The sequence below is a fragment of the Phoxinus phoxinus genome, assembly GCF_949152265.1.
Source record: "Phoxinus phoxinus genome assembly, chromosome: 1".
Classification (NCBI taxonomy): Eukaryota; Metazoa; Chordata; class Actinopteri; order Cypriniformes; family Leuciscidae; genus Phoxinus; species Phoxinus phoxinus.
Genome location: NC_136876.1, coordinates 50840356 through 50863885, shown reverse-complemented (window position 1 = coordinate 50863885; position 23530 = coordinate 50840356). Strand labels below are relative to the sequence as shown.

At 40.8% G+C, this 23530-nt stretch overlaps 1 protein-coding gene and 1 long non-coding RNA gene across 2 annotated transcripts in view; both read right to left on the bottom strand.

The window, feature by feature from the left end:
- LOC307003863 (Golgi apparatus membrane protein TVP23 homolog B) overlaps positions 1–23530 on the bottom strand; it is a 291916-nt gene that overhangs the window by 73906 nt on the left and 194480 nt on the right. The window lies entirely within an intron of this gene.
- On the bottom strand, positions 331–10032 carry LOC307001517. The gene is made up of 3 exons (XR_013798258.1): positions 9439–10032; positions 7385–7499; positions 331–604 (listed from the first exon to the last, which is right to left on the bottom strand). It is a non-coding gene; the product is annotated as an uncharacterized lncRNA (long non-coding RNA).

Below are 23530 nucleotides of genomic sequence, written 5' to 3'. Positions count from 1 at the left end.
ACAAGCAATCCTTTTAATACTCAATTTCATTTAAAAATGTAAACCCAACAGGTATGACATGTCAGAAAGAGAAAAAACAGTTCATGAGAAGACGAGCCTATAGGACGGCTGCAGCTTAGTGGATAAATATATTTAGCTATTTATTATTCAGAATGCACAGTTGAAAGGAACATTTCAGCAGGCTCAAGATAATTAATACAGAGATCATTATTCACTGTTTTAATCAATTGGCAGCCATTAAACAGTGATAATAATCTGCATGTGTGGAGGTGCGCTGACTGACCTGCTCACACACACGCTCCTCAAGTTCCTCATTCACGGCTACTCCCCATCAAGCGCACGGCAGCAGGCTCCGGCCCACGGCCAGCGGTGGAGACTCCGCTCCCTCACGGACGCCACTCGCCTGTCCCCCGACAACCCAGCACTTCATCACAACTTCTCCATTCAGCTGGGTGTCAACCATAAAGCGTCTGCTAAATGATTTAATGTAATGAAAATGTCCAGGCCTGGTCCTCTCCTGTTCTTCACTGTCGTCGCTCCTGCTTTTATGCTCCCGTAGCTCCTCCGTGAAACACTCGAGACAGGCGCTCATCTCTGCCTCGTCCTGCTTGACACAGTAACACAATTAAATAATGTTTAAAATATTAAGAATCATTAAAACTGCTCGACTGGAGAACTGGGCTGTTGTGTGACAGTAATTTCATCTATTAAACAAATCTAGTTATTTAATAGTCTGCAGACCTGCCAACCTTGAAATTATTTTTGAGTACCATCAGTGGGACGGGACACGGGGTTTGGGTGGGGTTATATATTCACAGTTTTGCTTACACAAACACACGCCTTTCTTCATCTTTCAAGGCGGTAACTTCAACATTACGTCAACTGAGACGTATATAGGAACTCCTCCCTTCTCCATTTTTGCTGAAATCTTATAAGCTAACGCCAGCTGTGGGACAGCTGGCCAATTGACGCGAAGCATGCAAATACTGACAGGTTCGCGGGCAGTATAAAATGCATGGGCGCGACAATTGCGCCAGAATCTCTTTCTTCATGCTAGAAATCACAAAAAAAGCAGTCATCGTGGAAGTTGCATTAGAGGACTAATCAACCTTTTTTCTTCAACGCATCCGATGGCTACTACATGCCAGATATGTGCGGGCCCCCTAGACCCGCCCGACCCTCACGAGTTCTGTGTCGCGTGCCTTGGCCTCGCCCACGCCGAAGCGGCACTAACTGATGAAACGTGCTCCCACTGCGCCGAGCTGCCAGTGCGCGCCCTCAGAGCCAGAAGGGAAGTGGCTCGAGCAACAGTAGGAATGAGGCCCACTGCCGCCAGCGAGCCGCTGGTGGGCCCTCCCCGCCCGAGGACGAGGTTTTCGATGCTGTCAGCTTCGCGGACGCGAGCTTTCCGGTGAGAAGCAAGCTGGACTCGTGGTTCCTCCATTCAAGCCGTCGTCAAACTGCATCGAGGAGAAGTACCCCGTTCTTCCCAGACGTTCATGAACACGTGGTGAAGTCGTGGGCTACGCCCCAATCGGCGCGCACCACTCTAACACGCAGGCCATGTTAGCGCACGTGGACGGGGTGGAAGCCCACGGGTATGTGCGCATGCCCCCCGTCAAGGAGACCGTTGCCGCGCACCTGTGCCCATCTTCGGATGCGTTGGGTTCGGACCGCAGCCTGCCTTCCAAGCCGTGCAGGTTCACGGCCCACCAGGCAGACAAGGCCTATGCATCTGCGGGGGAGGCAGCTTCAGCTCTTCACGCCATGGCAATCCTATAGGTGTTCCAGGCAAAGCTGCTTCAATCCTTGGAGGACGGCGCAGTGGAAGCTGACATCATCAGGGATCTGCGCGCGGCAACGGACCTCGCGCTGATGGCCACCAAGCGCTCTGCACAGGCCATCGGCCGCTCCATGGGGTTCATGGTCGTCCTCAACAGGCACCTATGGCGAACCTTAGCTGACCTGAAGGACTCGGACCGCAAGACACTACTGAACGCTCCAGTCACTCCCTCCGGCCTCTTTGGTGACGCCGTGGAGTCGTGCTTGTGTGCGTTCCACAATAAAAACATGTATCCCTTCACAAAAAGAGCTTTTTCTTCCTCTTGCACCCAACACTGTGTCACTCGCCCTGCCCCAGAGCAGCGCAGAGTCACAGCCCATAATTATAATGGCCTCTCAAGGGCGCGGGAGTGCCAACATTACACAAAGCCCACCGCGAGCCGCCCTCCCGCCAGTGTTTGTAGACTTGCGGGGGCGGGGCTCCAGTCAAAACACATCGTCACTGGCTACGGCGGCCATAGAGCTAACGCGTCCGCTGTGTCACTTCATGGACGCGTGGGAGGCTATTCCGGGCGTTTCACCGTGGGTACTGGGAATAATTCAGCACGGATATTCTCTCCAGTTCAAACGCAGGCCACCCAGCTTCAATGGCGTGGTCCCGTCACTGACTTTGCCCCAAAACGTTCCCGTTCTGAGGCAGGAAGTTCTCGGTCTGCTCGAGAAGGGCGCGATAGAGCGTGTCCCTCCGAGCGAGCAGGAGAGCGGATTCTACAGCCGCTATTTCGTGGTGCCAAAGAAGGATGGTGGTCCGCTACTGGATCTGAGACCCATCAATGAGCACTTCACAAGCGCGCGTTCAGAATGACAACACTGAAACAGATCCTGGCACAGATTCGTCCCAGGGACTGGTTTGCTTCAGTGGATTTAAAGGACGCGTACTTTCATATTCAAAAATTGCGATGCGCCACATGCGCTTCCTGAGGTTTGCTTTCGAAGGCACGGCTTATCAGTATTCGGTGCTACCGTTCGGACTAGCCCTGGCTCCCCGAACATTTTCAAAGTGTGTGGACGCAGTGCTTTCCCCCTTCAGATCGAGCGGGATGCTGCATCCTGAATTATCTGGACGATTGGCTGATTTTGGCCCACTCAAGAGATGTGCTAATCAGTCATGTGGAAACACTGCTTCGCCACCAAGATACGCTGGGACTGCGTGTGAATATGCAGAAGAGCGTGTTTATCCCGAATCGGACTATAACCTATCTAGGAGTATGTTTGGTCTCTGTGGCGATGCGAGCCCACCTCTCTCAAGAGCGCATAATCTCATTGACTCTGCGCCGTTTCAGACCGGGCAGGTCTGTTTCACTGAGGGAATTTCAGAGGCTTCTGGGACTGATGGCGGCAGCTTCTTCAGTGTGCCATCTGGGCCTGCTGCATATGCGGCCGCTGCAGTTTTGGCTGAAAACTCGAGTTCCGCCAAGGGGTTGGTCCTCAGGCCACAAGCGCATTACGGTCACTCACAGCTGCGTCAGCACTCTGAGACCGTGGAGCAACCCGGACATGTTCAGCCCAGGAGTTCCTTTGGGTACAGTGACACAGCTGAACTGGCCGAATCAGCCCTGGTTCGCGGACCTGAGAGAGTTAATCATGGCTCTCCATGGCGAATCCCCCTCAGAAAGGACCTGCTGTCTCAGGCGAACGGCACGATATGGCACCCCAGCCCCGAGCTGTGTAACCGTCATGTGTGGCCGCTGCGGGGACCTTAGATGAGTGAGATACTCTGCACTCACGAGTGCTGAGCACACTCGCGGAGTCGCGCGCGCCTTCAACCAGGCGCCTCTACGCTCTGAAATGGGGAGTTTTTACTAAGTGGTGCAAGGACATAGATATTGACCCGGGGACCAGTTCCGTGTCGGATGTTTTGCGCTTTCTACAGCACAGAATGGATAGCGGGAGTTTACCATCCACGCTGAAGGTGTATGTAGCCGCTATTGCTGCTTTTCGTTCCCCGGTCGACGGGCAATAAATCGGTAAGCACGCTCTGGTGATCAGATTTCTCAGGGGAGCGACGAGATTGTGTCCATCACGGCCGCCCTCTGTGCCCTTGGGATCTAGCTCTAGTTTTGAGGGCTCTATCTCTACCACCGTTCAAGCCCCTAGCTTCGATTACAGTTAAGGAGCTCTCCCTGAAGACGGCATAACTTCTAGCTCTCGCCTCGGCGAAGCGCGTTGGTGACTTACACGCGTTCTCGGTGAACGGTGATTGCATCTGTTTCGGACCGGGCGACTGCAGCGTCACTCTCCGGCCGAGACCTGGCTATGTTCCAAAGTCACTCAATACTCCATTCAGAGCACAAGTTGTTTCCCTGCCCGCCTTATCTGCTGAGCCGTCAGCCTCGAATGGCGCTGACGCTCAGACCGCTGTGTGCTCTGTCAGGGCTCTGCAGATGTACGTGGATCGTTCGGCCGCCTTTTGCAGTCGGACCAGCTATTCGTGTGCTTTGGTGGATGTGCTGTTTCAAAACAGAGACTTTCTCACTGGATTGTGGATGCTATTGCATTGGCTTATGAATGCCAGGGGAAGGACTGTCCCCTTAACATCAGAGCTCATTCTACGAGGGCGATTGCCTCCTCATGGGCCTGGTCAAAAAGGTATGTCTATTCAGGATTTATGTCTTGCTGCTGGCTGGTCTTCTCAGAACACATTCGCCAGGTTTTACAAGCTGGACGTACCGTCCGTAGCGTCCCAAGTGCTTTCGGTGAGTTGAGCTTACTCATATATTATGAAACTGTAGATAACCAACTATGCAGTAGTTACCATTAGCTGCTAACTCTGCGTTTATGGCAATTAGGTTGATGCAGCGGTCACCGCAAACGCTGTCGACACTGTTTAACTCTCATGCTTGAGTGCATATTTTGTTGTGCCTGCCCTGATCAGTGCAGCCTTCACGTTCATTATGTTAGGATATGCAAATTTTGATAAGGTTGGAGCTGACGCTTCATTGGCCTAGTTCTGCCTATCAGATGCGAGTATTCCTTGGCTAGGAACTGTCTGTCGCTTATGTGTGAGTGCAGTTGACCCCATTCTGGGCTTATCTTCTCTGCTCTTACGGCGTGATTTTATACAGTTCCCATATACGTCTCAGTTGACGTAATGTCTCGTTCCCGCCTCTCAGGGAACCGAGGTTACGATAGTAACCAGAGTAGGGCTGGGCGATAAATCGATTTTATCGATTAACTCGAGTGTGTAGTGTACATCGATGTGTTTGAATGAAAATCGGTTTTCTCTATAATATCTGATTCTCAGATCTCAGATTCTGTCAATTTAATTACAAAATTCAAACAATAAACAACGTTTTGGCGCTTGTAAATGTGACGTGACAGATCGCAGACAGATCTCAGTTCAAGCGGCACGTGAACCGATCATCTGTTACTACAAACTTAGTTAATATAAATAAACACGAATGATCAATAGGTAATTTGAAAGATACAGTATGTAATGTAATAAAATCGATAGATCAAGTGTTTTTCAACCGCGGACAGAGGTCCATAAACAGCTGGAGAACAGTCGGGTAACGTTTACCTCAGGAAAGCCGTTTAATAACCATAGCACGTTAGTTGGACTTAAACAATTGTCTGTAGAGAGGAGTATTTTGCTAAATATGATAACTATATTACATTTTTATTATATTTTTACCTATATCATTAAAATATGATAACGTTGTCATTGTAAAAAACGCATTAAAATAAAATTGAGATGTTATTTTTAACCTTTAATAATAATACCAGCTGACAGGGCTCTGTATGTTTACAGTAGGTGAGGTTTTTTTGGGAAAGAAAAATTAACATAACACATTAACGTATCTACTGTACCTAATATTTATCCAAAGGAATCGATATTGAATCAAGATCAGAATCAAATCACAAGAATTGAAATTGTGAGCAGTAATAAAAACAGTAGCATACAGTCAGTGTACCATGTAAACACTGTGTTGTCACTAAACTTAATAAAATTCTTTTTAGTCACCAACTGATTTTTTTTTATTTTTTTTTATTTTTTTACATTTACACCGATTTTATGTTATGTTACATTTTCACGGTTTACAAAGGCAGGGCCTGCCATCTTGGCTAGCTAAAACTTGTTTTAAACAATTTATTTGTCATCTGCAGATTGATTTTAAATAGGGGGGGAAAAAACGATATAAATCGTAAATCGGATTTTTTATGAAAAAATCGGGGATTTTTTTTTTAGGCCATATCGTCCAGCCCTAAACCAGAGACGTTATTTTTAACACAATAACATTACACACATTCATGCTACATTTCAGACTCGCAGTTGTCAGTCATCCACAAGTCAGAGCACTTTCATAAAGCCATAGCAATTTCAAGTTTTTTTAGATTATATTGTTCAGAGTGACTATGAATGACAGAGCGTATTTTTAGAGTCAATCCATGCGATCACGCAGAGGATAAAGTTAACTCAATTCAATATTTCCACATCTCCCCCAGCCTGTTTACCGTGAGGAGTCAGACGCACCGAGACTACTGTACTGTCCTCGCTTAAGAAATCCGTCAGACGGCGGGAGTGGAAGGGGGATCGAGCGGGATTCTGTATTGCTGTCTCTATTCAGTCGGAAAAGGGTGGCCTGCCCACTTCAGGTTGGTGGAGAGTTCCTGCCTCAAGTGGAGGAGTTTAAGTATCTTGGGGTCTTGTTCACGAGTGAGGGAAGGATGGAACGGGAGATTGACAGACGGATCGGTGCAGCTGCTGCAGTAATGCGGTCGATGTACCGGTCTGTCGTGGTGAAGAAAAGAGCTGAGTCGCAAGGCGAAGCTCTCGATTTACCGGTCAATCTACGTTCCTACTCTCACCTATGGTCATGAGCTTTGGGTCATGACCGAAAGAACAAGATCCCGGATACAGGCGGCCGAAATGAGCTTTCTCCGCAGAGTGGCTGGGCGATCCCTTAGAGTTAGGTCACTCGGGAGGAGCTCAGAGTAGAGCCGCTGCTCCTCCACATCGAGAGGGGTCAGCTGAGGTGGCTCGGGCATCTGTTCCGGATGCCTCCTGGACGCCTTCCCGGGAAGGTGTTCCAGGCACGTCCCACCGGGAGGAGACCCCGGGGAAGACCTAAGACACGCTGGAGTATGTCTATGGACTATGTCTCCCGGCTGGCCTGGGAACGCCTCGGTGTCCCCCCGGAAGAGCTGGAGGAAGTGTCTAGGGAGAGGGAAGTCTGGGCATCTCTGCTTAGACTGCTGCCCCCGCGACCCGGCCCCGGATAAGCGGAAGAAAATGGATGGATGGATGGATGTCTCTATTCAATCATAAGCCTTACTCATTTGTCAATCATCCTGGCGTGCTATTTTGGGAATGAACCAGCGCTATGATCGGTCAAACTCTTCTTCTTCTGCTGTTGCTTGATTTGAGGACAGCGCTTGCACCAGGTTTTTGCGTAGTTTAGAGTGACAAATCAGACCAGCGTACTTTGAGGTCAAAATGCGAACAGGTTGGCAGGTCTGAGTCTGTTTTCTCTCAATAATGTATTTTTGATTTAAAGGCCTGAATTGATTAAACAAACAAAAAAACATCTGTTTTTCTTACTTTTTTGGCTTCTTTCTTCTTCATTCTCTGTGCAAATCTGCTAACAAGGGATTATCTGCCATGTTCTCTGTAGTCAAGAATTCTTCTGCATCCAACCATTCATCCAGCGGATTTTCTGTGAAAGTTTTCAGAAGAGAGCGGAGTAATCACATTCGACCTTTCTGTAGTACACAGCAAAATCCCCAGTGTAAAATCAACACTGCTCGGAGCATATATGGTCCCACTCTACAGAGTGTTAAAATAACACTGAAGCAGTGTTAAAATTAATGAGATAATTAACTAATTAATTAAGTGATGATTGAACATTATTGATGAACACCTGCTGTTAACAAGCACAATCACTGTAGGAAAGAGAAACACAAGAACTACAACTGACTTTTAGTCACAGCCGTAGATTAAATCAACTGAAGATAAAAATAAGACATTCAACCTCTGAAGATCTCAACAGTGAACAACTCCACAAACAGCATTACCAGCTTCCCTTATTACTAACCAGACTGACTTTATTTCTATCAGACGTCTACAGAAGTTTTATTGAGAATTAACAGAGGATTAGATGTTGATGTTTTAGTCACCATTTAAAAAAATCACCATTATGGTGAACAGTGTTGCCTTTAGTTGTGCAATTTGATTCTCTTTTTTATTATTTGATTTTCATGGTCATTGTAACAGTGTTTACCAAAACACACAAAGGTTGCAAAGAAAGCCAGAAACAAAGATGGTCAGGTGATAGGCCTATAGTTTTCAACATCATGAAGTACAAATATTAATAAATGTTATCATTTACTGAAAATGATTATTTGGTATTAATCGATTTTCAATAACATTAATTTCTTTCTATAGATCAGTCATTAAGCTGAATCTTTATTTTTTAATTATTCGGAAAGTAATCTTTGGACAAAAACACAGACATCAAGAATCCCCATATGAATCTCATTAATGGTGACATGCTTTATGCCGCAATGCATTATGGGAGGCACCATAGTATACAAATCATGGCTCCCAGCATGCATTGCAGCATGAAGCATGTCACCATTGTTGAGATTCATACTCAGATTTTTGATGTCTGTTGTTTCTAATATAAAAATAATAATTTTCAAAAAAATTGTTCAATGTATGTAAAAAAAATTTATTCAGGATGACTGCTCTGTGTCAAAAAAGTGACTTTATTAATAACTAAAAACAACTTTTGTTTTTTGTCAGGGATAAGATTAGTGAATCTTTCATCTTTATAATAATGAAAACGATAACACCTGGACATTTCATATTTTTAGCTTCCTTTGTAACATATTATGAGTTTTGGTAAATATTGTTACAAAGACCAAAATTGCACTTTACATGCCATGAGTCAAACTGCCCAACTGAAGGGGAAAATGATCACCATAATGGTGACCTTTTTTTTAAACATCGACATCTAAACTTTTGTCCATAGACATATACCAGAAATAAAGTCAGTCTGGTTAGTAATAAGTGAAGCTGATAATGCTGTTTGTGGAGTTGTTTAATCGTTCACTGTTGAGATCTTCAGAGATTGAATGTCTTATTTTTATCTTCAGTTGATTTAATCTACGGCTGTGACTAAAAGTCAGTTGTAGTTCTTGTGTTTCTCTTTCCTTCAGTGATTGTGCTTGTTAACAGCAGGTGTTCATCATTAATGTTCAATCATCACTTAATTAATCTCTTAATTATCTCATTACCTTTAACACTGATCCAGTGTTATTTTAACACTCTGTAGAGTGGGACCATATATGCTCCGAGCAGTGTTGATTTAACACTGGGGATTTTGCTGTGTAGGCGTGTACACGTAAGGTGAATGTTACCATGACATACAAAGCCTTTGTTGCTGTTACTATGACATGAGCATTTAATCACTGCTAACATTCATTATCAGTCCCCTGTGTTTTACACTTTGCTCATTCGTCATCAAGCTTTGACACTTATCATTTTACTGTCACTTTATGTGTCAATTTCAAATCTCCTAATTAAAGAGTGAGGGAAATTAAAGATGAAAGCATTAGCTATGTTTCCATCACCCTGTTTTTATGTCAATTTACCCTGCAGATCTGGCACTAGTTGTAAAGAGCAACTATATGGATCAACCAGGTTCGAGGTAATCCAGTCCATGATGACTTTGTGAATGAATTTACTGAGAAAGGAACAGGGACAGAAAGTGTGAAATAGATTAAAAAAAGAAAAGAAATGGATGTAGATCAGGACAGCGAGTGACTGAACTGAATAAAATGTTATTGTGTGTGTCACTATGTGTAATGAATGAAAATTACTGAATCAAAGGAAACTTGGCCAAACCAGTCTTCTTGAAGGTGAATTCCTAACAACAAAGAGGAAAAAGATTAAGATCACATGATTCTCTTAAAAGTAATATTCTAATTCAAGCACTAATGAAAGAATAAAGACAGTAAGGATCAGTACACACTTGCAAGAAGAATAATGCAGAACATTTTAAAGTTCAATGGAGCTTCAAAGAACCCAGGAGGGTTTCAACTTCCTCAGTTAATGGATGTTACCAAGAATTAATAATGTACTTGGTGTGAAGATCCTATAGGCTTAGATTAAGCCAGGATTAGGCCTTAGTTCAATTAGGACATTTAATTAGCTTTATAAACGTGCCTTAGAAAACATAATAAAAACATTATTAACTGAACATGTTTTAACTGAAAGCAACATATCTTGAAAAATGTCAGTGCAAGTTGCTTTCAGTTAAAACATGTTCAGTTCAAACTAGGGATGTCCCGATCAGGTTTTTTTGCCCTCGAGTCCGAGTCATTTGATTTTGAGTATCTACCGATACCGAGTCCCGATCCGATACTTCTATAATACGTGCATAAAAAAAGAATAAAGAAGAGCGAAAAAACAGATCCAGGATGTTCCTTATTTTTTTATTGAATTATTATTTTAACATTCAACATCTCTGTTAACAAACAGAGCACTTCTGTGAGGTAGCTTAAACAATCAAGTAATAAATAACATAAATTCTTCATTTTTGGTAGGGATGTCCCGATACCGATACCAGTATCAGGTATCGGCCCGATACTGAGCTCATGTACTCGTACTCGTAAAAACGCCCCGATACCAACAACCGATACCAGGCAGCGTGTGTACAGTGTTTGTGTCCAGACAAAGAAGCACTGACAACAGAAATTATAATGGGGATAAAAAAGAAGGCTGTCTATGAAGTAAATGTATCATATTAGTGAAATATTAAACAAAATATAGTAACGCCTGTGGTGCGCGAGCTGATAAGAGAAAAACGCGCAGTGGATTGAGCGCGCCGCGGCACCGAAGCGCGAGCTGGTCGAGCGCATCAGACGTCAGTGAAAAGTTTGTAGTTCAGTCGGATGTCAATGGCAAAGAAAGTAAAACGAGGCATGTAGCTTATTATTAACATTAACTGACCAGAGAGAGAGAGAGAGAGAGAGAGAGAGAGAGAGAGAGAGAGAGAGAGAGAGAGAGAGAGAGAGAGAGAGAGAGAGAGAGAGAGAGAGAGAGCGCACTTCTGTTGAATGCTCTGGATTGCTGATCGTTCACTCGGCACGTATATTTGGATTAAAACTAAATCGTATATGTAAGTAAAACATGAACTGTTACCTTATTTATGTTTAACGACATTATTACAGGACATTTGCAGGTCAAGAAGTTACATGAACTTCAAACATCCAAAGCGCGCGCCCCGAAAACCATCGCCTCAGACAGCGCGCGAACACTGAGTGGAATTCTTTCACTATTGCGCTTGTACGGATGAATTCACACAAAACTATGTAAAAACGCCCGTCTTGGCGAGTATCCTAGTAAACAAAGTATATTATATGTCAAGTGAACGTAGACAGTATAATTCAAATGGGGTCCGTGCGTTCGGTCTTAAAGGGGCAGCAGTTGAATTAATCTGCTGCTGTGTTTTAATGTTAACCAGACAAAGGATTATCTCTTGACTAAATAGGCTGCCTTTTTTTGTAACTTCACAAAAAGATCCATCTATATTTAATTTATACAGTAATGAATATGCAGTGCATTAAATATATTTGATGAACAAATTAAGTTTACATTTAATAAACAAATATGATTTGACATTCTTTTGGTTTCTCTACCAATACATTTAAAAATGAAAAATGCATGAATTAAATTAATTGAAAATAAAAAAATACAGGTATCGGTTACGGTATCGGCGAGTACCAAAAATGAAAGTATCGGTATCGGACTCGGCCTGGAAAAAGTGGTATCGGGCCATCCCTAACTTTTGGTGATGTCAACAAAGTGATGTCATGCCGCACGCGTTGCTGTTTCTGTGTGGGTCTAAAAAGGGTCTAACTCTGTGCCACCGCATAACTATAGATGTGTTAAAAAATAATGAGAATATATATACATCAGTGATGCGCGGGTCAACAACCTGCACCCGACCAACGTTTTCAACTAACCCGCCCGCAACTCGGACCGCAAAAAAAAGAAAGAAAATATTGTACCCGACCCGCGTATTTTAAAGTAGCTAGTAAATGCTCATCGCGTCATGGGCCGTAGACGGAGGAACTAGGGGTGCGCATTTTTCAGAATGCTGTATGATATAGCCTAGTGTTTTGTAATAAAGGCTTGATTTATTCATTTATTTCGTTTCATTTTCTTAACAATTAAGATGCTGCATGTGTTTATCCAGTCTAATTGAAGTGTGCGTCTCTCCCCGGACTTTCCCAACAAAAATCCCGCCCCCTCTCAGCAAATAGGGTACATAAAACTGACATTACTGAGCTATATGCGTTTAAAAGTAGCCGATTAAAATGGCACAATGGCATTGCTCAGTTCAACGCGTTGGGAAATCGTGCATTTTGTCCCGCGTCAGCTTTTATTCAAAAGTTAATAACGCGCTCAACATTCAAAAGGTAAATAAGGATTTCCCACTTTCATCTGCAGACTGAGCTTGTGCGTCATCCTCGCGCATTCAGCCAATAAAGTGTAGACCTGTGTATTTCATAGAACATTGTGTCTAGTACTATATAAATTACAAAGGTAAACTACCCGACCGACCGTGACCCGAATATCATTAAAAAAAAATTTGGATGACTCGTAACCGCGGGTAACCGCAGGCACCCGCTCATTTTGGATCAACCCGCGCATCACTGATATACATATCCGAGTCCTGATCGGGAGGTAACGTCCGATTCCGATCGAGTCTGAAACCACGTGATCGGGCCCGATTTCCGATCACGTGATCGGATCTGGACATCCCTAGTTCAAACATGCATTTTAGTCTGGGACTCGGCTCAAGACTTGTCTGTCAACTGGGAGATAGTGTAATGTCAAAAATGTTTTAAGCTCCAAAGAATCATATAGTCACCCATAGAAGAACCCACATTTTTCATAAACTCTTAAAAATAAAGGTTATTTATTGGCTTTATTTCTTAATTTTGAGACACTCACTGTTTTTTTTGTCGAAATAAATGGTCACGGCTCCGATGAATGTGATATCGTTCTACAGTGGCTCCAAAACCACAGACATCTTTCCTTGAAGCTGAAAGAATGCAAATGGAATTATCTTTCAAGATTTATTTTCTACAGTGGCACCATGTATCAAATGTGCGGTCACAACTCACAACACATAATCTCACCTGCACTCCCTTCACGCCACATTTCATGCCGAGAAGTTTTGAGTCTATAATGGCATCCCCCTCGTAACTGAAAAAAGATGTTGGAGAGGACACGTTAGGTTTGCTTTTAACTCTTTACAAATTAATTGAACCATTCTGCTGAATTTATTCCAAACAACTCAAACTTGATGGAAAACTAAACAAAAATGGAGTCTTTAAATAGGATATACACTCATGTTATGTTACAAATCTGAGTTGGCTGCAGTTTGACGGTCAGGTTTTGTCAGCTTGTGAAATACAGACACAATATCGATTACATTAGACTTTTAAATCACTCCCTGAGAGACAATTGACTCATTATAGGGCCTCATGATTGCATGAGAAGCTCAAATATATCTCAATCTCAAGTCAGTAAATAGATATATGTGTCATCTGAGATCAACTACAAGCACTATTTGATCATCTTCATTGTTTGATGTAGCCTCCACTCCAACGGCTGTAAAATGAAGAAAGATTAAGTTGTAGAAGATAAAAATGTGCAGCCAAAACTCTAATATAGGGCAAATCTGTTGTTTCTTTATGCATTTATTATTCCATAACACTGCAATATAGTCGTTTTTTTAGGTCAGTAGATTTTAGGTTCATATTAAAGTAATTTAACAACATATTTGCTTGTTCATGGTTCTCTGATGTCAGCTAATGGTCACATGACAAATTATCTTTTTGATTTGACATTTTATAATTTCATTATCAGCTCATAAACACCCGCAGTAATAATTCAATAGCTATTTTTAAACATCAGAAGTCTATAACTATGTAAATGAGCTACATTTTTACAGCCCAGGGTGTATACAGTAATAAACAAGTTAAATGTAAGACTTTTTAAGACTTTTTAATACCACATCTAAATAAAATTTAAGACCAAACTTATGATGGAAATACATATCAAAAGTGTAAATATACAGTAATCTTTCCAAGTAAACACACTGATGTTTGTTCAAAATGAACAGTATGGTAACATGACAATCAGTTGAGTTTAAGAACATTTAGAAATGTGTGTAATGCAAAAAGATAACACAAAAATGTCATTGCGGTCCAAAATTATATTTATTATTACAATATTTTCAGAACATTTAGGTCCCATGAACAAATGCTACAATCAAGTAAATGTGAATAAATGTGTGCGTGTATCAGGGTGTATACAGTAATAAACAAGTTAAATTTAAGACTTTTTTTGGCTTAACGTGAGTTTGGTGTTTTTTGCTTTGCACATGCGATTCCACCGCTCTGATCCCCATTGTCCCAAGTTGAAAATTCTTCCGACCAGTGTTGTTTTTGGCAGCCCTTTTAGTTTTAGTCTTAGTCTTTTTGACGAAAATGCTTTTTAGTTTTAGTCACATTTTAGTCACTTATAAACTTGATAGTTTTAGTCAAGTTTTAGTCGACGAAAACACAAAAAGGTTTTAGTCAATTTTAGTTTAAAAAAAAAAAAGAAAAAAAAAAAAGTAGCCTAGTCTTTAATAAATTAATTTAGGTTAAAAAGTATTGGAAATGGGCTTAGGTTTGATAGGTTTCAGCAAGTTGCAATTCATAAAACAACAGCTAACCTTAAAACCTTTGCATAATAAACTAGACTTTCTGAATAATTCGATTGGTTGGGTCCTTACATGCGCTTCGCGAGGCACACACGCACACTAGCACACACACGCAAGGTCTCTCGCTCCCTTTCTCTGCTGTGCGCGCTACACATGCGCGCTCTTGCTCGCTCTATCTAGATTTCGAGAGATTCAGATTTGCGGGCAATTCTGAAATTATCGTACATTATGGGATTTTTTTCATTATTGATCGTACATCGTTCAACAACGATTAGAATGAGGCATTGCTGCTCCTTTTTTTTTTAGCTCAAAACCGACCGATTTCACGCAAAATAGGCAGAAATGACATGCATTGTGAACGTCAGACTTAATCATTTTCGTTCCATCTCGTCTCGTCAACGAAAACGTCTCGTCATGTTTTAGTCACCTTAGAGCCATTTTTAGCTAGTCATCGTAACGTTATCGTCATAAAAAAAAGGTGCGTCAACGAAATAATTGCGTTATCGTCATCGTTGACGAAAACAACATTGCTTCCGACACACAACGCAGTATGCTTCGTAAGCATTTCCAGGTACTGACCTTAACCAAGAATACTCGTTCTTTTCAAGCCAATTTTTATTGAACTTGCATTTCGCCATATTGCTAGCAATATTAGCTACCTACTGTATCAACCGTTGCTGTAGAGGCTACACTCGCTAACGTAATCAAAAGCTGAGCAGTACGCTCTGTTACTATGGTTACGTTCTGAACTAACCATAAACAATGCAGCGCATAGACTAACGTTACCGGGAAGAAATATATTTGGCTGAACAGATTGACTGCATTTTCGCGGTGACATGAGAAAAAATATTTAAGACCCATCAAATCTGAAAATAAGACAAAATAATACTTTTTAAGGCCTTATTTTCAGGAAATGTAATATAAGACTTTTTATATAAGGACCCGCGGCCACCCTGCAGCCTTATGTATGAAGGTAAATAAATAAAGCATGATTGCTTTACAGGCTGTGCACCAGTAGGCTGACTATATGAGTCCGTACTGAAAATATTCAGTCTGTGTATTCAGTGCATGTGTCCTGCTCATATCAGTTTGTAATGTTGATGCTGCTGAATGTAGGCCTAGTATCTGCACTCCTGCATGCATCATTTCACCCGTCTACTGATCGAGAGGATCCCAGAATTATTATTATTATTTTACTAAAATGAGTTACGATAATATTGTTTCCCTTTAACGTGTATTTTAAGAGCGTCTCTAAATTATGTACAATTTATCACCTGCAATGCCATCGCGTAACCACTAGATGGCTGTATAGCCCTATATGTGTACATATCAAGATGCTGTTTTTCCCCAGGATGCTGGGTTTTTATAAGTTACTTTTTGTCAAAGTTGAGTTTATGTTGATTTAGAAACAGCTTTTTGTATTACAGTCAAATCTGGACACAGCATTTTGCTATTCATACTAGCTACACATAATAGCTCAATCAGTCACACGAAAGTAATCAGAATCTATACAGTGCGACCAAGACAATATTTCAAAATATTTAATTGAGTGTTAAATACCATGAACAGAATATATAATATATACAGTTTTCATGTAGACCAAGTCTACATTGGTTAAGCTGCATATACGTATGAAGCAGTTGCTGGCGTGGATCTATGAAGTAAGGTAGTCCGTAATCTCCTTCTGCAATGTTTGGCCAGATCTGCTTGATAACCTTGAGAAATAGACAGGAAGAGAAAGACAGTGTCATATTTTTATTTGATATTAAAGTCACCATGAAATCGAAAATGGACTATTATTATCTTTAATAGAATATTGTAGTATTTATTGTAAATAGCTCATCCGTGCACATCTTTTTGTTTAACCCCCTGGGGTCGGCAATCACGCCGGCGTGATCTAGTCGTTTTTTTTCTTATCAGTGCAAAAGAGATTCAAAATACTTTGTTGGTTTTGATCTTACATTTAAGTGTTTTACATCATTCGATCCAGTTAAGTTTCTATTTTTTTTGTGTATACTCACAATAAAAACAAAGTGTTGTGTCTTTCGCCAAATAAAGAAAAATAAACATGATGCGAGTTCTGCCTTCTCTCTGTCAGGGAAGTCCATTCTGAAACGCGTCCGAAAATGAACTGTATCTCAGCGAATACTTGTCACTCAGGAACGAGACATTTGTCTTTATGAAGCTAGAATTCTCTTCTTTTAAATTAAGTAATTTATATTAAAAAACACATATTCTTAGTTTATGTAATCCGTTTGAAACCATGGAGAGGCGCAGTTTTTCGTTCTCTCTTCATTATTTTTAATGAGCTGATGCCGCCACGCCCCCGGCGCTATTCACATGCTAATAGTTGAGGCGATCTATACGCATCGCACACGCCCTCCGATCAATGCCATGAAACACGCAGTTTCTTTTGTCCGATTCACGGATAGTTCATCGCGTTTTGAGGATGGCACGCTTCTCCGGTAAAGTCGTCCTCCAGATGATTATGGACAGCGAGGAAGAATTCACCTTTTCCTCAGAGAAACGGTTGCATCTCAGACGGAGAACGGCTGCATTTTCAAGAGCGAATTGATCCCGCCGAGGACACAAGTTCGAGTAAGTTGTTTAGTGTTTATATAATTCTTTTCTGATTATATAGAACTCATGTGAATTTTCAGACAATATTTTGCTTAGTTTTGGTTAGCTTTTGACATCTTACAGGAAAGATTGCCTTACAATATCCCTAACATTCGTATATATGGTCGTGTTTCAATGTGATATTACTCTCTAAACATATTGTGTTTCAATCCGTTTTGATTAGCTTATGACACTGATTATCATGCTAAAAATACTGACTTTTGCGAATATCTGATTAGGTGTAAATATGATTTCGTGCAAATAGTATATTTCAGCCTCCGGTAAAATGTGATACTGTCTAAATACTAGACATTATATTTTTATATATAAATGTTCGGTTTTGGTTAGCCTATGACACACGCTAAAATATTGCCACAGATGATTGTGAATGCAGGTGTAAATGTTTGAAATGCTGTAAGTGCGTGCGCAGATAATGGCCATCAACAGCTCGCGGTGACGCATCTATGGCCCATAAATAGATATTTCTCCGTCCTATGGCCCATCAACAGATATATAGACTACATGCATTGTGCGTCCATACCCATTAATCGCCCATCTTTGGATAATGTATGCTAACACAGTTGTTTTTATTTTTTTAGGAATGTGTTTGCATCACACTCTCCTTCTCCAGCACCGCAGAGGACGCAGGTGTCGTTCAGTTCTCAATCGAGAATGATAGTAAGTGCACAGACGTAATATTTTACTGATGAAATGTAATTGTGTTTACAATATACATAATATACTCGTCATAATATACAAGTAGGGCCTACCTATTCTTGTGTGAAATTACTAAATCGGTTGTCTTTTTCTTAATCCATGGCCATAGTGATTGATAGCGATAATAATACAGTTTCTTTGATTGTGTTATCAACAGATGTGACAATGAACAACATGTCCAAGCACCGGTCCCGAAGAGAGCCATGGCAAACAAGCAACAGGTCCAAGTCCACCCTGTCATGGAAAAACGAGACTTATGTTGACATGGTTGCACAGACTGCGTGATTCCTGCCCGCACGGGAAACTGGACCGCAAGTGACCTCTGTTTACTCACATTCGCCCATGAGTCTGTTTGTAACAGTATACACTACCTTTCTTTCTTTTTTTTAAAGGATGTGTTAAGTTATATTGTTAGGAAATATTTCTATTTTGAATAAATGCTTTTCTTTTTAATCAGTGAATCCTGAAAAAATATCACAGGTTATAAAAAAATATTAAGCAGCACAACGGTTTCCAACATTGATAATACCTGATTATCAGATCATGATATTAGAATGATTTCTGAAGGATCATGTGACACTGAAGACTGGAGTAAGGATGCTGAAAATTCAGCTTTGATCAAAGAAATAAATTATATTTTAAAGTATATTAAAATAGAAAATCATAATAATAATAATATTTCACAATATTACTGTTGTTTCTGTATTTTTTATCAAATAAATGCAGCCATCTTCCAAAAATATTAAAAATGGTAATGTGTCCAAACGTTTGACTGGTACTATATGTTTATATATGTACGGTAGCACTGTGGTCTTGTGAGGCACAACATTTAGTTCCTCCACATAGAGGAATTACAATAAAAACAGATTAAAAAACAAAACCTTTGAATGTCCTCTCATTCTCAGATTCTCCTCTCTGCCTCACAGGACCTTGATGGTGCTGTGCCATCAAGGTGCTGTGAGGCCATTGATGGGGGAGTGTCTATTGTCTCCCCTCATTCATATTCATGGCCATCAACACCCCTACGCATAAAGCAGTACTGGCACAAAAACTGACTTGCAAAGTTTAAATCATTATATTGTTGTTTTGTGAAAGAGTGATCAGAATGATTTTCACATCATTTTGTAGTAAACATTCTAGCCTACAAGAATAGTAACTCAAAAGTATTGTGCCAAACTATTCAGTATGAGTTATATGAGCTCATTGCAGTGACACATTTTTTCCCAAAACTTACTAACCACGCATAATATTTTTTTTCTATAAAATGCAAACATGTAACTTCCATTTTGCTCACATATTATTGTAGCAGAGTTTGTGCTGCAATACAGCATAATTATGTGTTGGCCAAAGGTATGTTGTAAGTAGCTGAAATAAGCACAAATGTCAGGGCATGTCAAAACCTCTCAAGGGCCCCAAAAACCCCTCAGACCCCAGGGGGTTAAATTCATGTGCCCTCATTCATGTTCAAAACAACTTCCCCTCTTTCATTCACATCTCATCTCTTCTCTGATGATGTGTTGACTGGCGTGACGGCGCCCTACATCTTCTCTTGTTCGAGAAGCCGTTTCTCTTGATATACGTCACAATTAGGGGTGGGACAAATAGTGTGATATGAGAATATAGGGATCTCCCAGTCACGTGACCCCTAGCCGCGTGTCAGCCATTTTGACGGAATACATCCGTCAGCTACTCAGTGGCAATGGATCTATTATTAGGGGTGTGTAATATATATTATTATTATACTTATAATAAAGTTATTAGTATAATTATTTTATAATTAGCCTAAGTATTTGCAATACTTTGCACTACAGTATTGATATAATTGCTTGCGCAAAATATCTCAATATTGAACATAATCTATTTTTTCCGTTCCCCACCACTAACGTTATCTATTATTAGCACAGCGGCCGTCAGCTAACTCTTCACGTCATATCATCGCACTTATTAGCATCAGAAAAAGATACAAGAGGAAGATAAAGGAATTAGGAATCATAGATCCATATGAAGCACCACAAGTTCTTTTTTACAGGCATTAAATGTGTAGAAAAACTTCCTGACATTGAGTTCGGTGACATTTACAGCTCCCTTATTCACTTCCCATCACGCTAACGCTACACCGGAGCTTCATTAAAAGCATAGCAGGCTATCGGTATCACGAGTCCGGATGGGTCAGCAACTATTTGATTTGGACACCAGCGGGGAAGGATTTTTCAATCACCACCGCAAGGTTGGTCAATGTATTTTAATCACCAAATTATAGTAACGTTACCTGTAATAATTTTAACACTGAGTTTACAAGGAAAAACACAAAATAAAATCACCTGTTTATTGCCACCAACCACTTGTTTCTCCGTTTTATTTCTTTTGGGATACGGTACAAAGATATTCCTTTTGTATGATCACGTATCTGATCGCATCCAACTGCACAGCATCGCTCGGGCATGATAGGAATATTTCGCGACGAGCTGTAGTATCACTGGCGGTTTAGCATTTTCTATTCCGTCAAGATGGCTGCTCCAAATGGCGTGACGTCACGCGGGACGTCCCTATATACGATGGTGCCAAATATTGATATTTTAATTAATAAAATAAGGCGCTCGAAATAGATTTCCCTGCTCCCAGCTTTGCTACTTCATGTCTCCTCGAGTTGGCGCTCAACACATGCAGCATTTTTTTTTAGAAGACGGGAACATATTATTGGAGCCCAATGCGCGCACTCACGCAGTGCCACTGTTTGTATTAGTTTTGAGCCTATGCTTTATTTTTCAGTTATGCACTTTATTTCGTTTTTGCTCTTGATCTGGTTTGTTTAATAAATATAATTTTTTTATTAAAATGGACGTGCCTTTTGTGTTTAAGAGTAAAGCTTTAAGTTAATAATAGTCTATTCGTGTCTCAGCCGCGAAGCTGCGCTCCTGTGTTCAGCCTCGTCTTGCTAAGTTTCCCATTAACTTCGTAGAATCGAAATGTGCCCAGATGTCCGCTTTTCCAAGCTTTGGGTGCGTTTTTAATTACCCGTCTATCGCGGTCATCTCCCTCCGCCTCAGCAGTCTTGATTGTTGTTGTTGTTATGCCCACGGAAGTAATAAACTTCACAACTTTATTGTCCAACTCAAGGCCAGAAAATAAACAGTGACATAATCGATTATGGCACTTTGCCGCATCGATGCTGAATCGTGCATATCCCGCATTGCGATGCATCGCCGAATCGATTATTGTTGACACCACTAATCATGAATGTTTTTTTTCTCCATTTACATAATTTTCTTCTTAAATAATGCATATGCAGTGTAGAATCTGATTTGTCTTGGATAATTTCCCTCCATTAATAACATGCCTAGCTTATTTTACCACATGATAGCCATGAGACATGACCACATATAGTAGAAACTCTTTTATGGAAGCATACTGTGCAACTGGGGAGGAGATGACAAAGCAACAATGTGTTCAAAATGATTTGGACGATGGGAATTTTACCAAGTACGCAGTTACTAGTATTCATTACACTACAGATACAGCGCCACCAACAGGTCTAAAAGTGTCCTCTAAATCTGCAGACCACTTCTACACTGAAAAAAATGATTCTGACCCCTTGTAAATGTTACATGTTTTTATCTGGTTGATTTCACTGATTTTAATGTGTTATTTAACCCTTCTTATTTTTTATTATTAATTTTCATATTCACTGCCCTTGTTTAAAACAAGTTAATTTCATTCAATTAAAAGTAATTAGAAAAAAATATGTTTCATTTAATTTCCATATTCACTAAAAATGAATACGCTATATCTACTCAATAAAATTGTGGCAACAGATTACAAGCAATATTAATTAACTTTAACAGATTAGAATTGAGTAATAATTAATCAAATTAATTCCTTAAAAGTTAAAATGTAAAAAATAATAATAATTATAAACAAAAATATCTGAATAACAGACAGATGTCCGTTTAAAAGATTAATTAAGCTTCCGGTGTGCTTATTTCGGAAGAAATATGTATGGTAGCCAATGGTAGCGAGAGACAACTTATCTTTTTATTCCGTCCGAACTGTGCCCTGAATTACACATATGATGTTTGTCAATTTAAAAGATAATTATGAAAGTCAAGAAAGTCGCAGTTTGTCATAAAATAGTCCGGAAAATACGGTAGTTTCAAAGAGAAGTAATCGCAAGGTATTTTGTGTGTGTGTGTGTGTGTGTGTGTCGGTAAAAGATGTTTTTCTGTAAAATTCTGCTGTTCACGCTATGTTGTAGATTAGGTTGTGTCAAATATTGTGGTTGTTTATGATTCTTAAATGTAACCCTCCTCAGTTGGAGTTTTAATGCGAGGAGATTTCAAAAGCCGCATGACTTTGATTCAATTCAAATGAACCGATTGGGAAAAAAAACGTTCGCTATTCGGACATCGCTAAAGTTTGCACAAAAACACTGGATGTTCCTCTCTTAGTATAAACAGGGGTGGACTTATTCGGACATTATGCATTAATAACAGTGCTGGAGTGTTTATTTTTATTCACCTTGTATGCATTCTTACCTCAGAAGGCAGGTCCTCTCCGGGGTTGCACTTGGATCGGCGTTCGTAGATCGACTGGTAGTGACTGTTTTTCAAAGATGGCTTCTGCCTGTATATGCAAAGTTGACATAGACAGTATATACATAGTTCCCACAGGCCAAATAATGTCACGTGACCTCCCTGGAGACGCCATCTTTGATGGCAAAAGCGGCTGTGTTTACAACGTTTTACAAGCAAATTTCGAACATTTCTTTCTGTTTATAATGTTACGAAAATCATGAAGAGAAAAGTGACAGAGTTTATAAAGAGACTCTATTAACACAAGACAGAGAAGGGTACAATGCGAAAATTTCAGTCATAAATGGTGTGGATCCGTATGCGCTAACAAAGGAAGCACTGATTAACGTTATGCAGCTTTGCCTCAGATACAGTATTATCATGTGTACCATTATCGGGTATTGGCTAGGAGTTTTTACACATGTGAGCAATTCCGAGCCTGGAAATCACCGGAGGCGTACAATCAGTTTGCCGAGGGTTGGGTTGGTGACGTTTGCTCAAGTGCAATCAATGGAAAAGTACGTTGGTCATCATAGCGAAGGGATGTAGCATGATGCTAGACTATCTGTCTATTAAAATGCCATAGCCTGCACAACTTAATTCCTATGTCCCCCTTAAAACTGTCATCGGTGCTTTCTGTAATATGCATGTACTTATTTGTACACTGAAGAATAGGGGTGGAATGGTACATGTATTCGTATTGAACGAATACGGGCGTCACGGTTCGGTGCATGGATATACACGGTATAAAAATAAATAAAACTCGCGTGCAAATTAATTAATGCAATGCTGGAATGCGTGTGTGTGAGTGAGAGAGAGGCGCGGGCGCGATCGAACAGTGGAAACAATGTTGTTTTTGTATGTTTTTAATACCTCGTCATTTTGTTCATACAGGACATCATTCAAACTGCAAATTGCGTCGGTATACTGTAAAATCCAAATTTAACTGAACCTCCGGCACGATTTGAACATCCATTGACCCAGCAGGAGATGACCATTTTCACTTTTTATCACGAAATTCACTCGTTTCAGCAGCTTCTTCTAATGTTCTGCCCA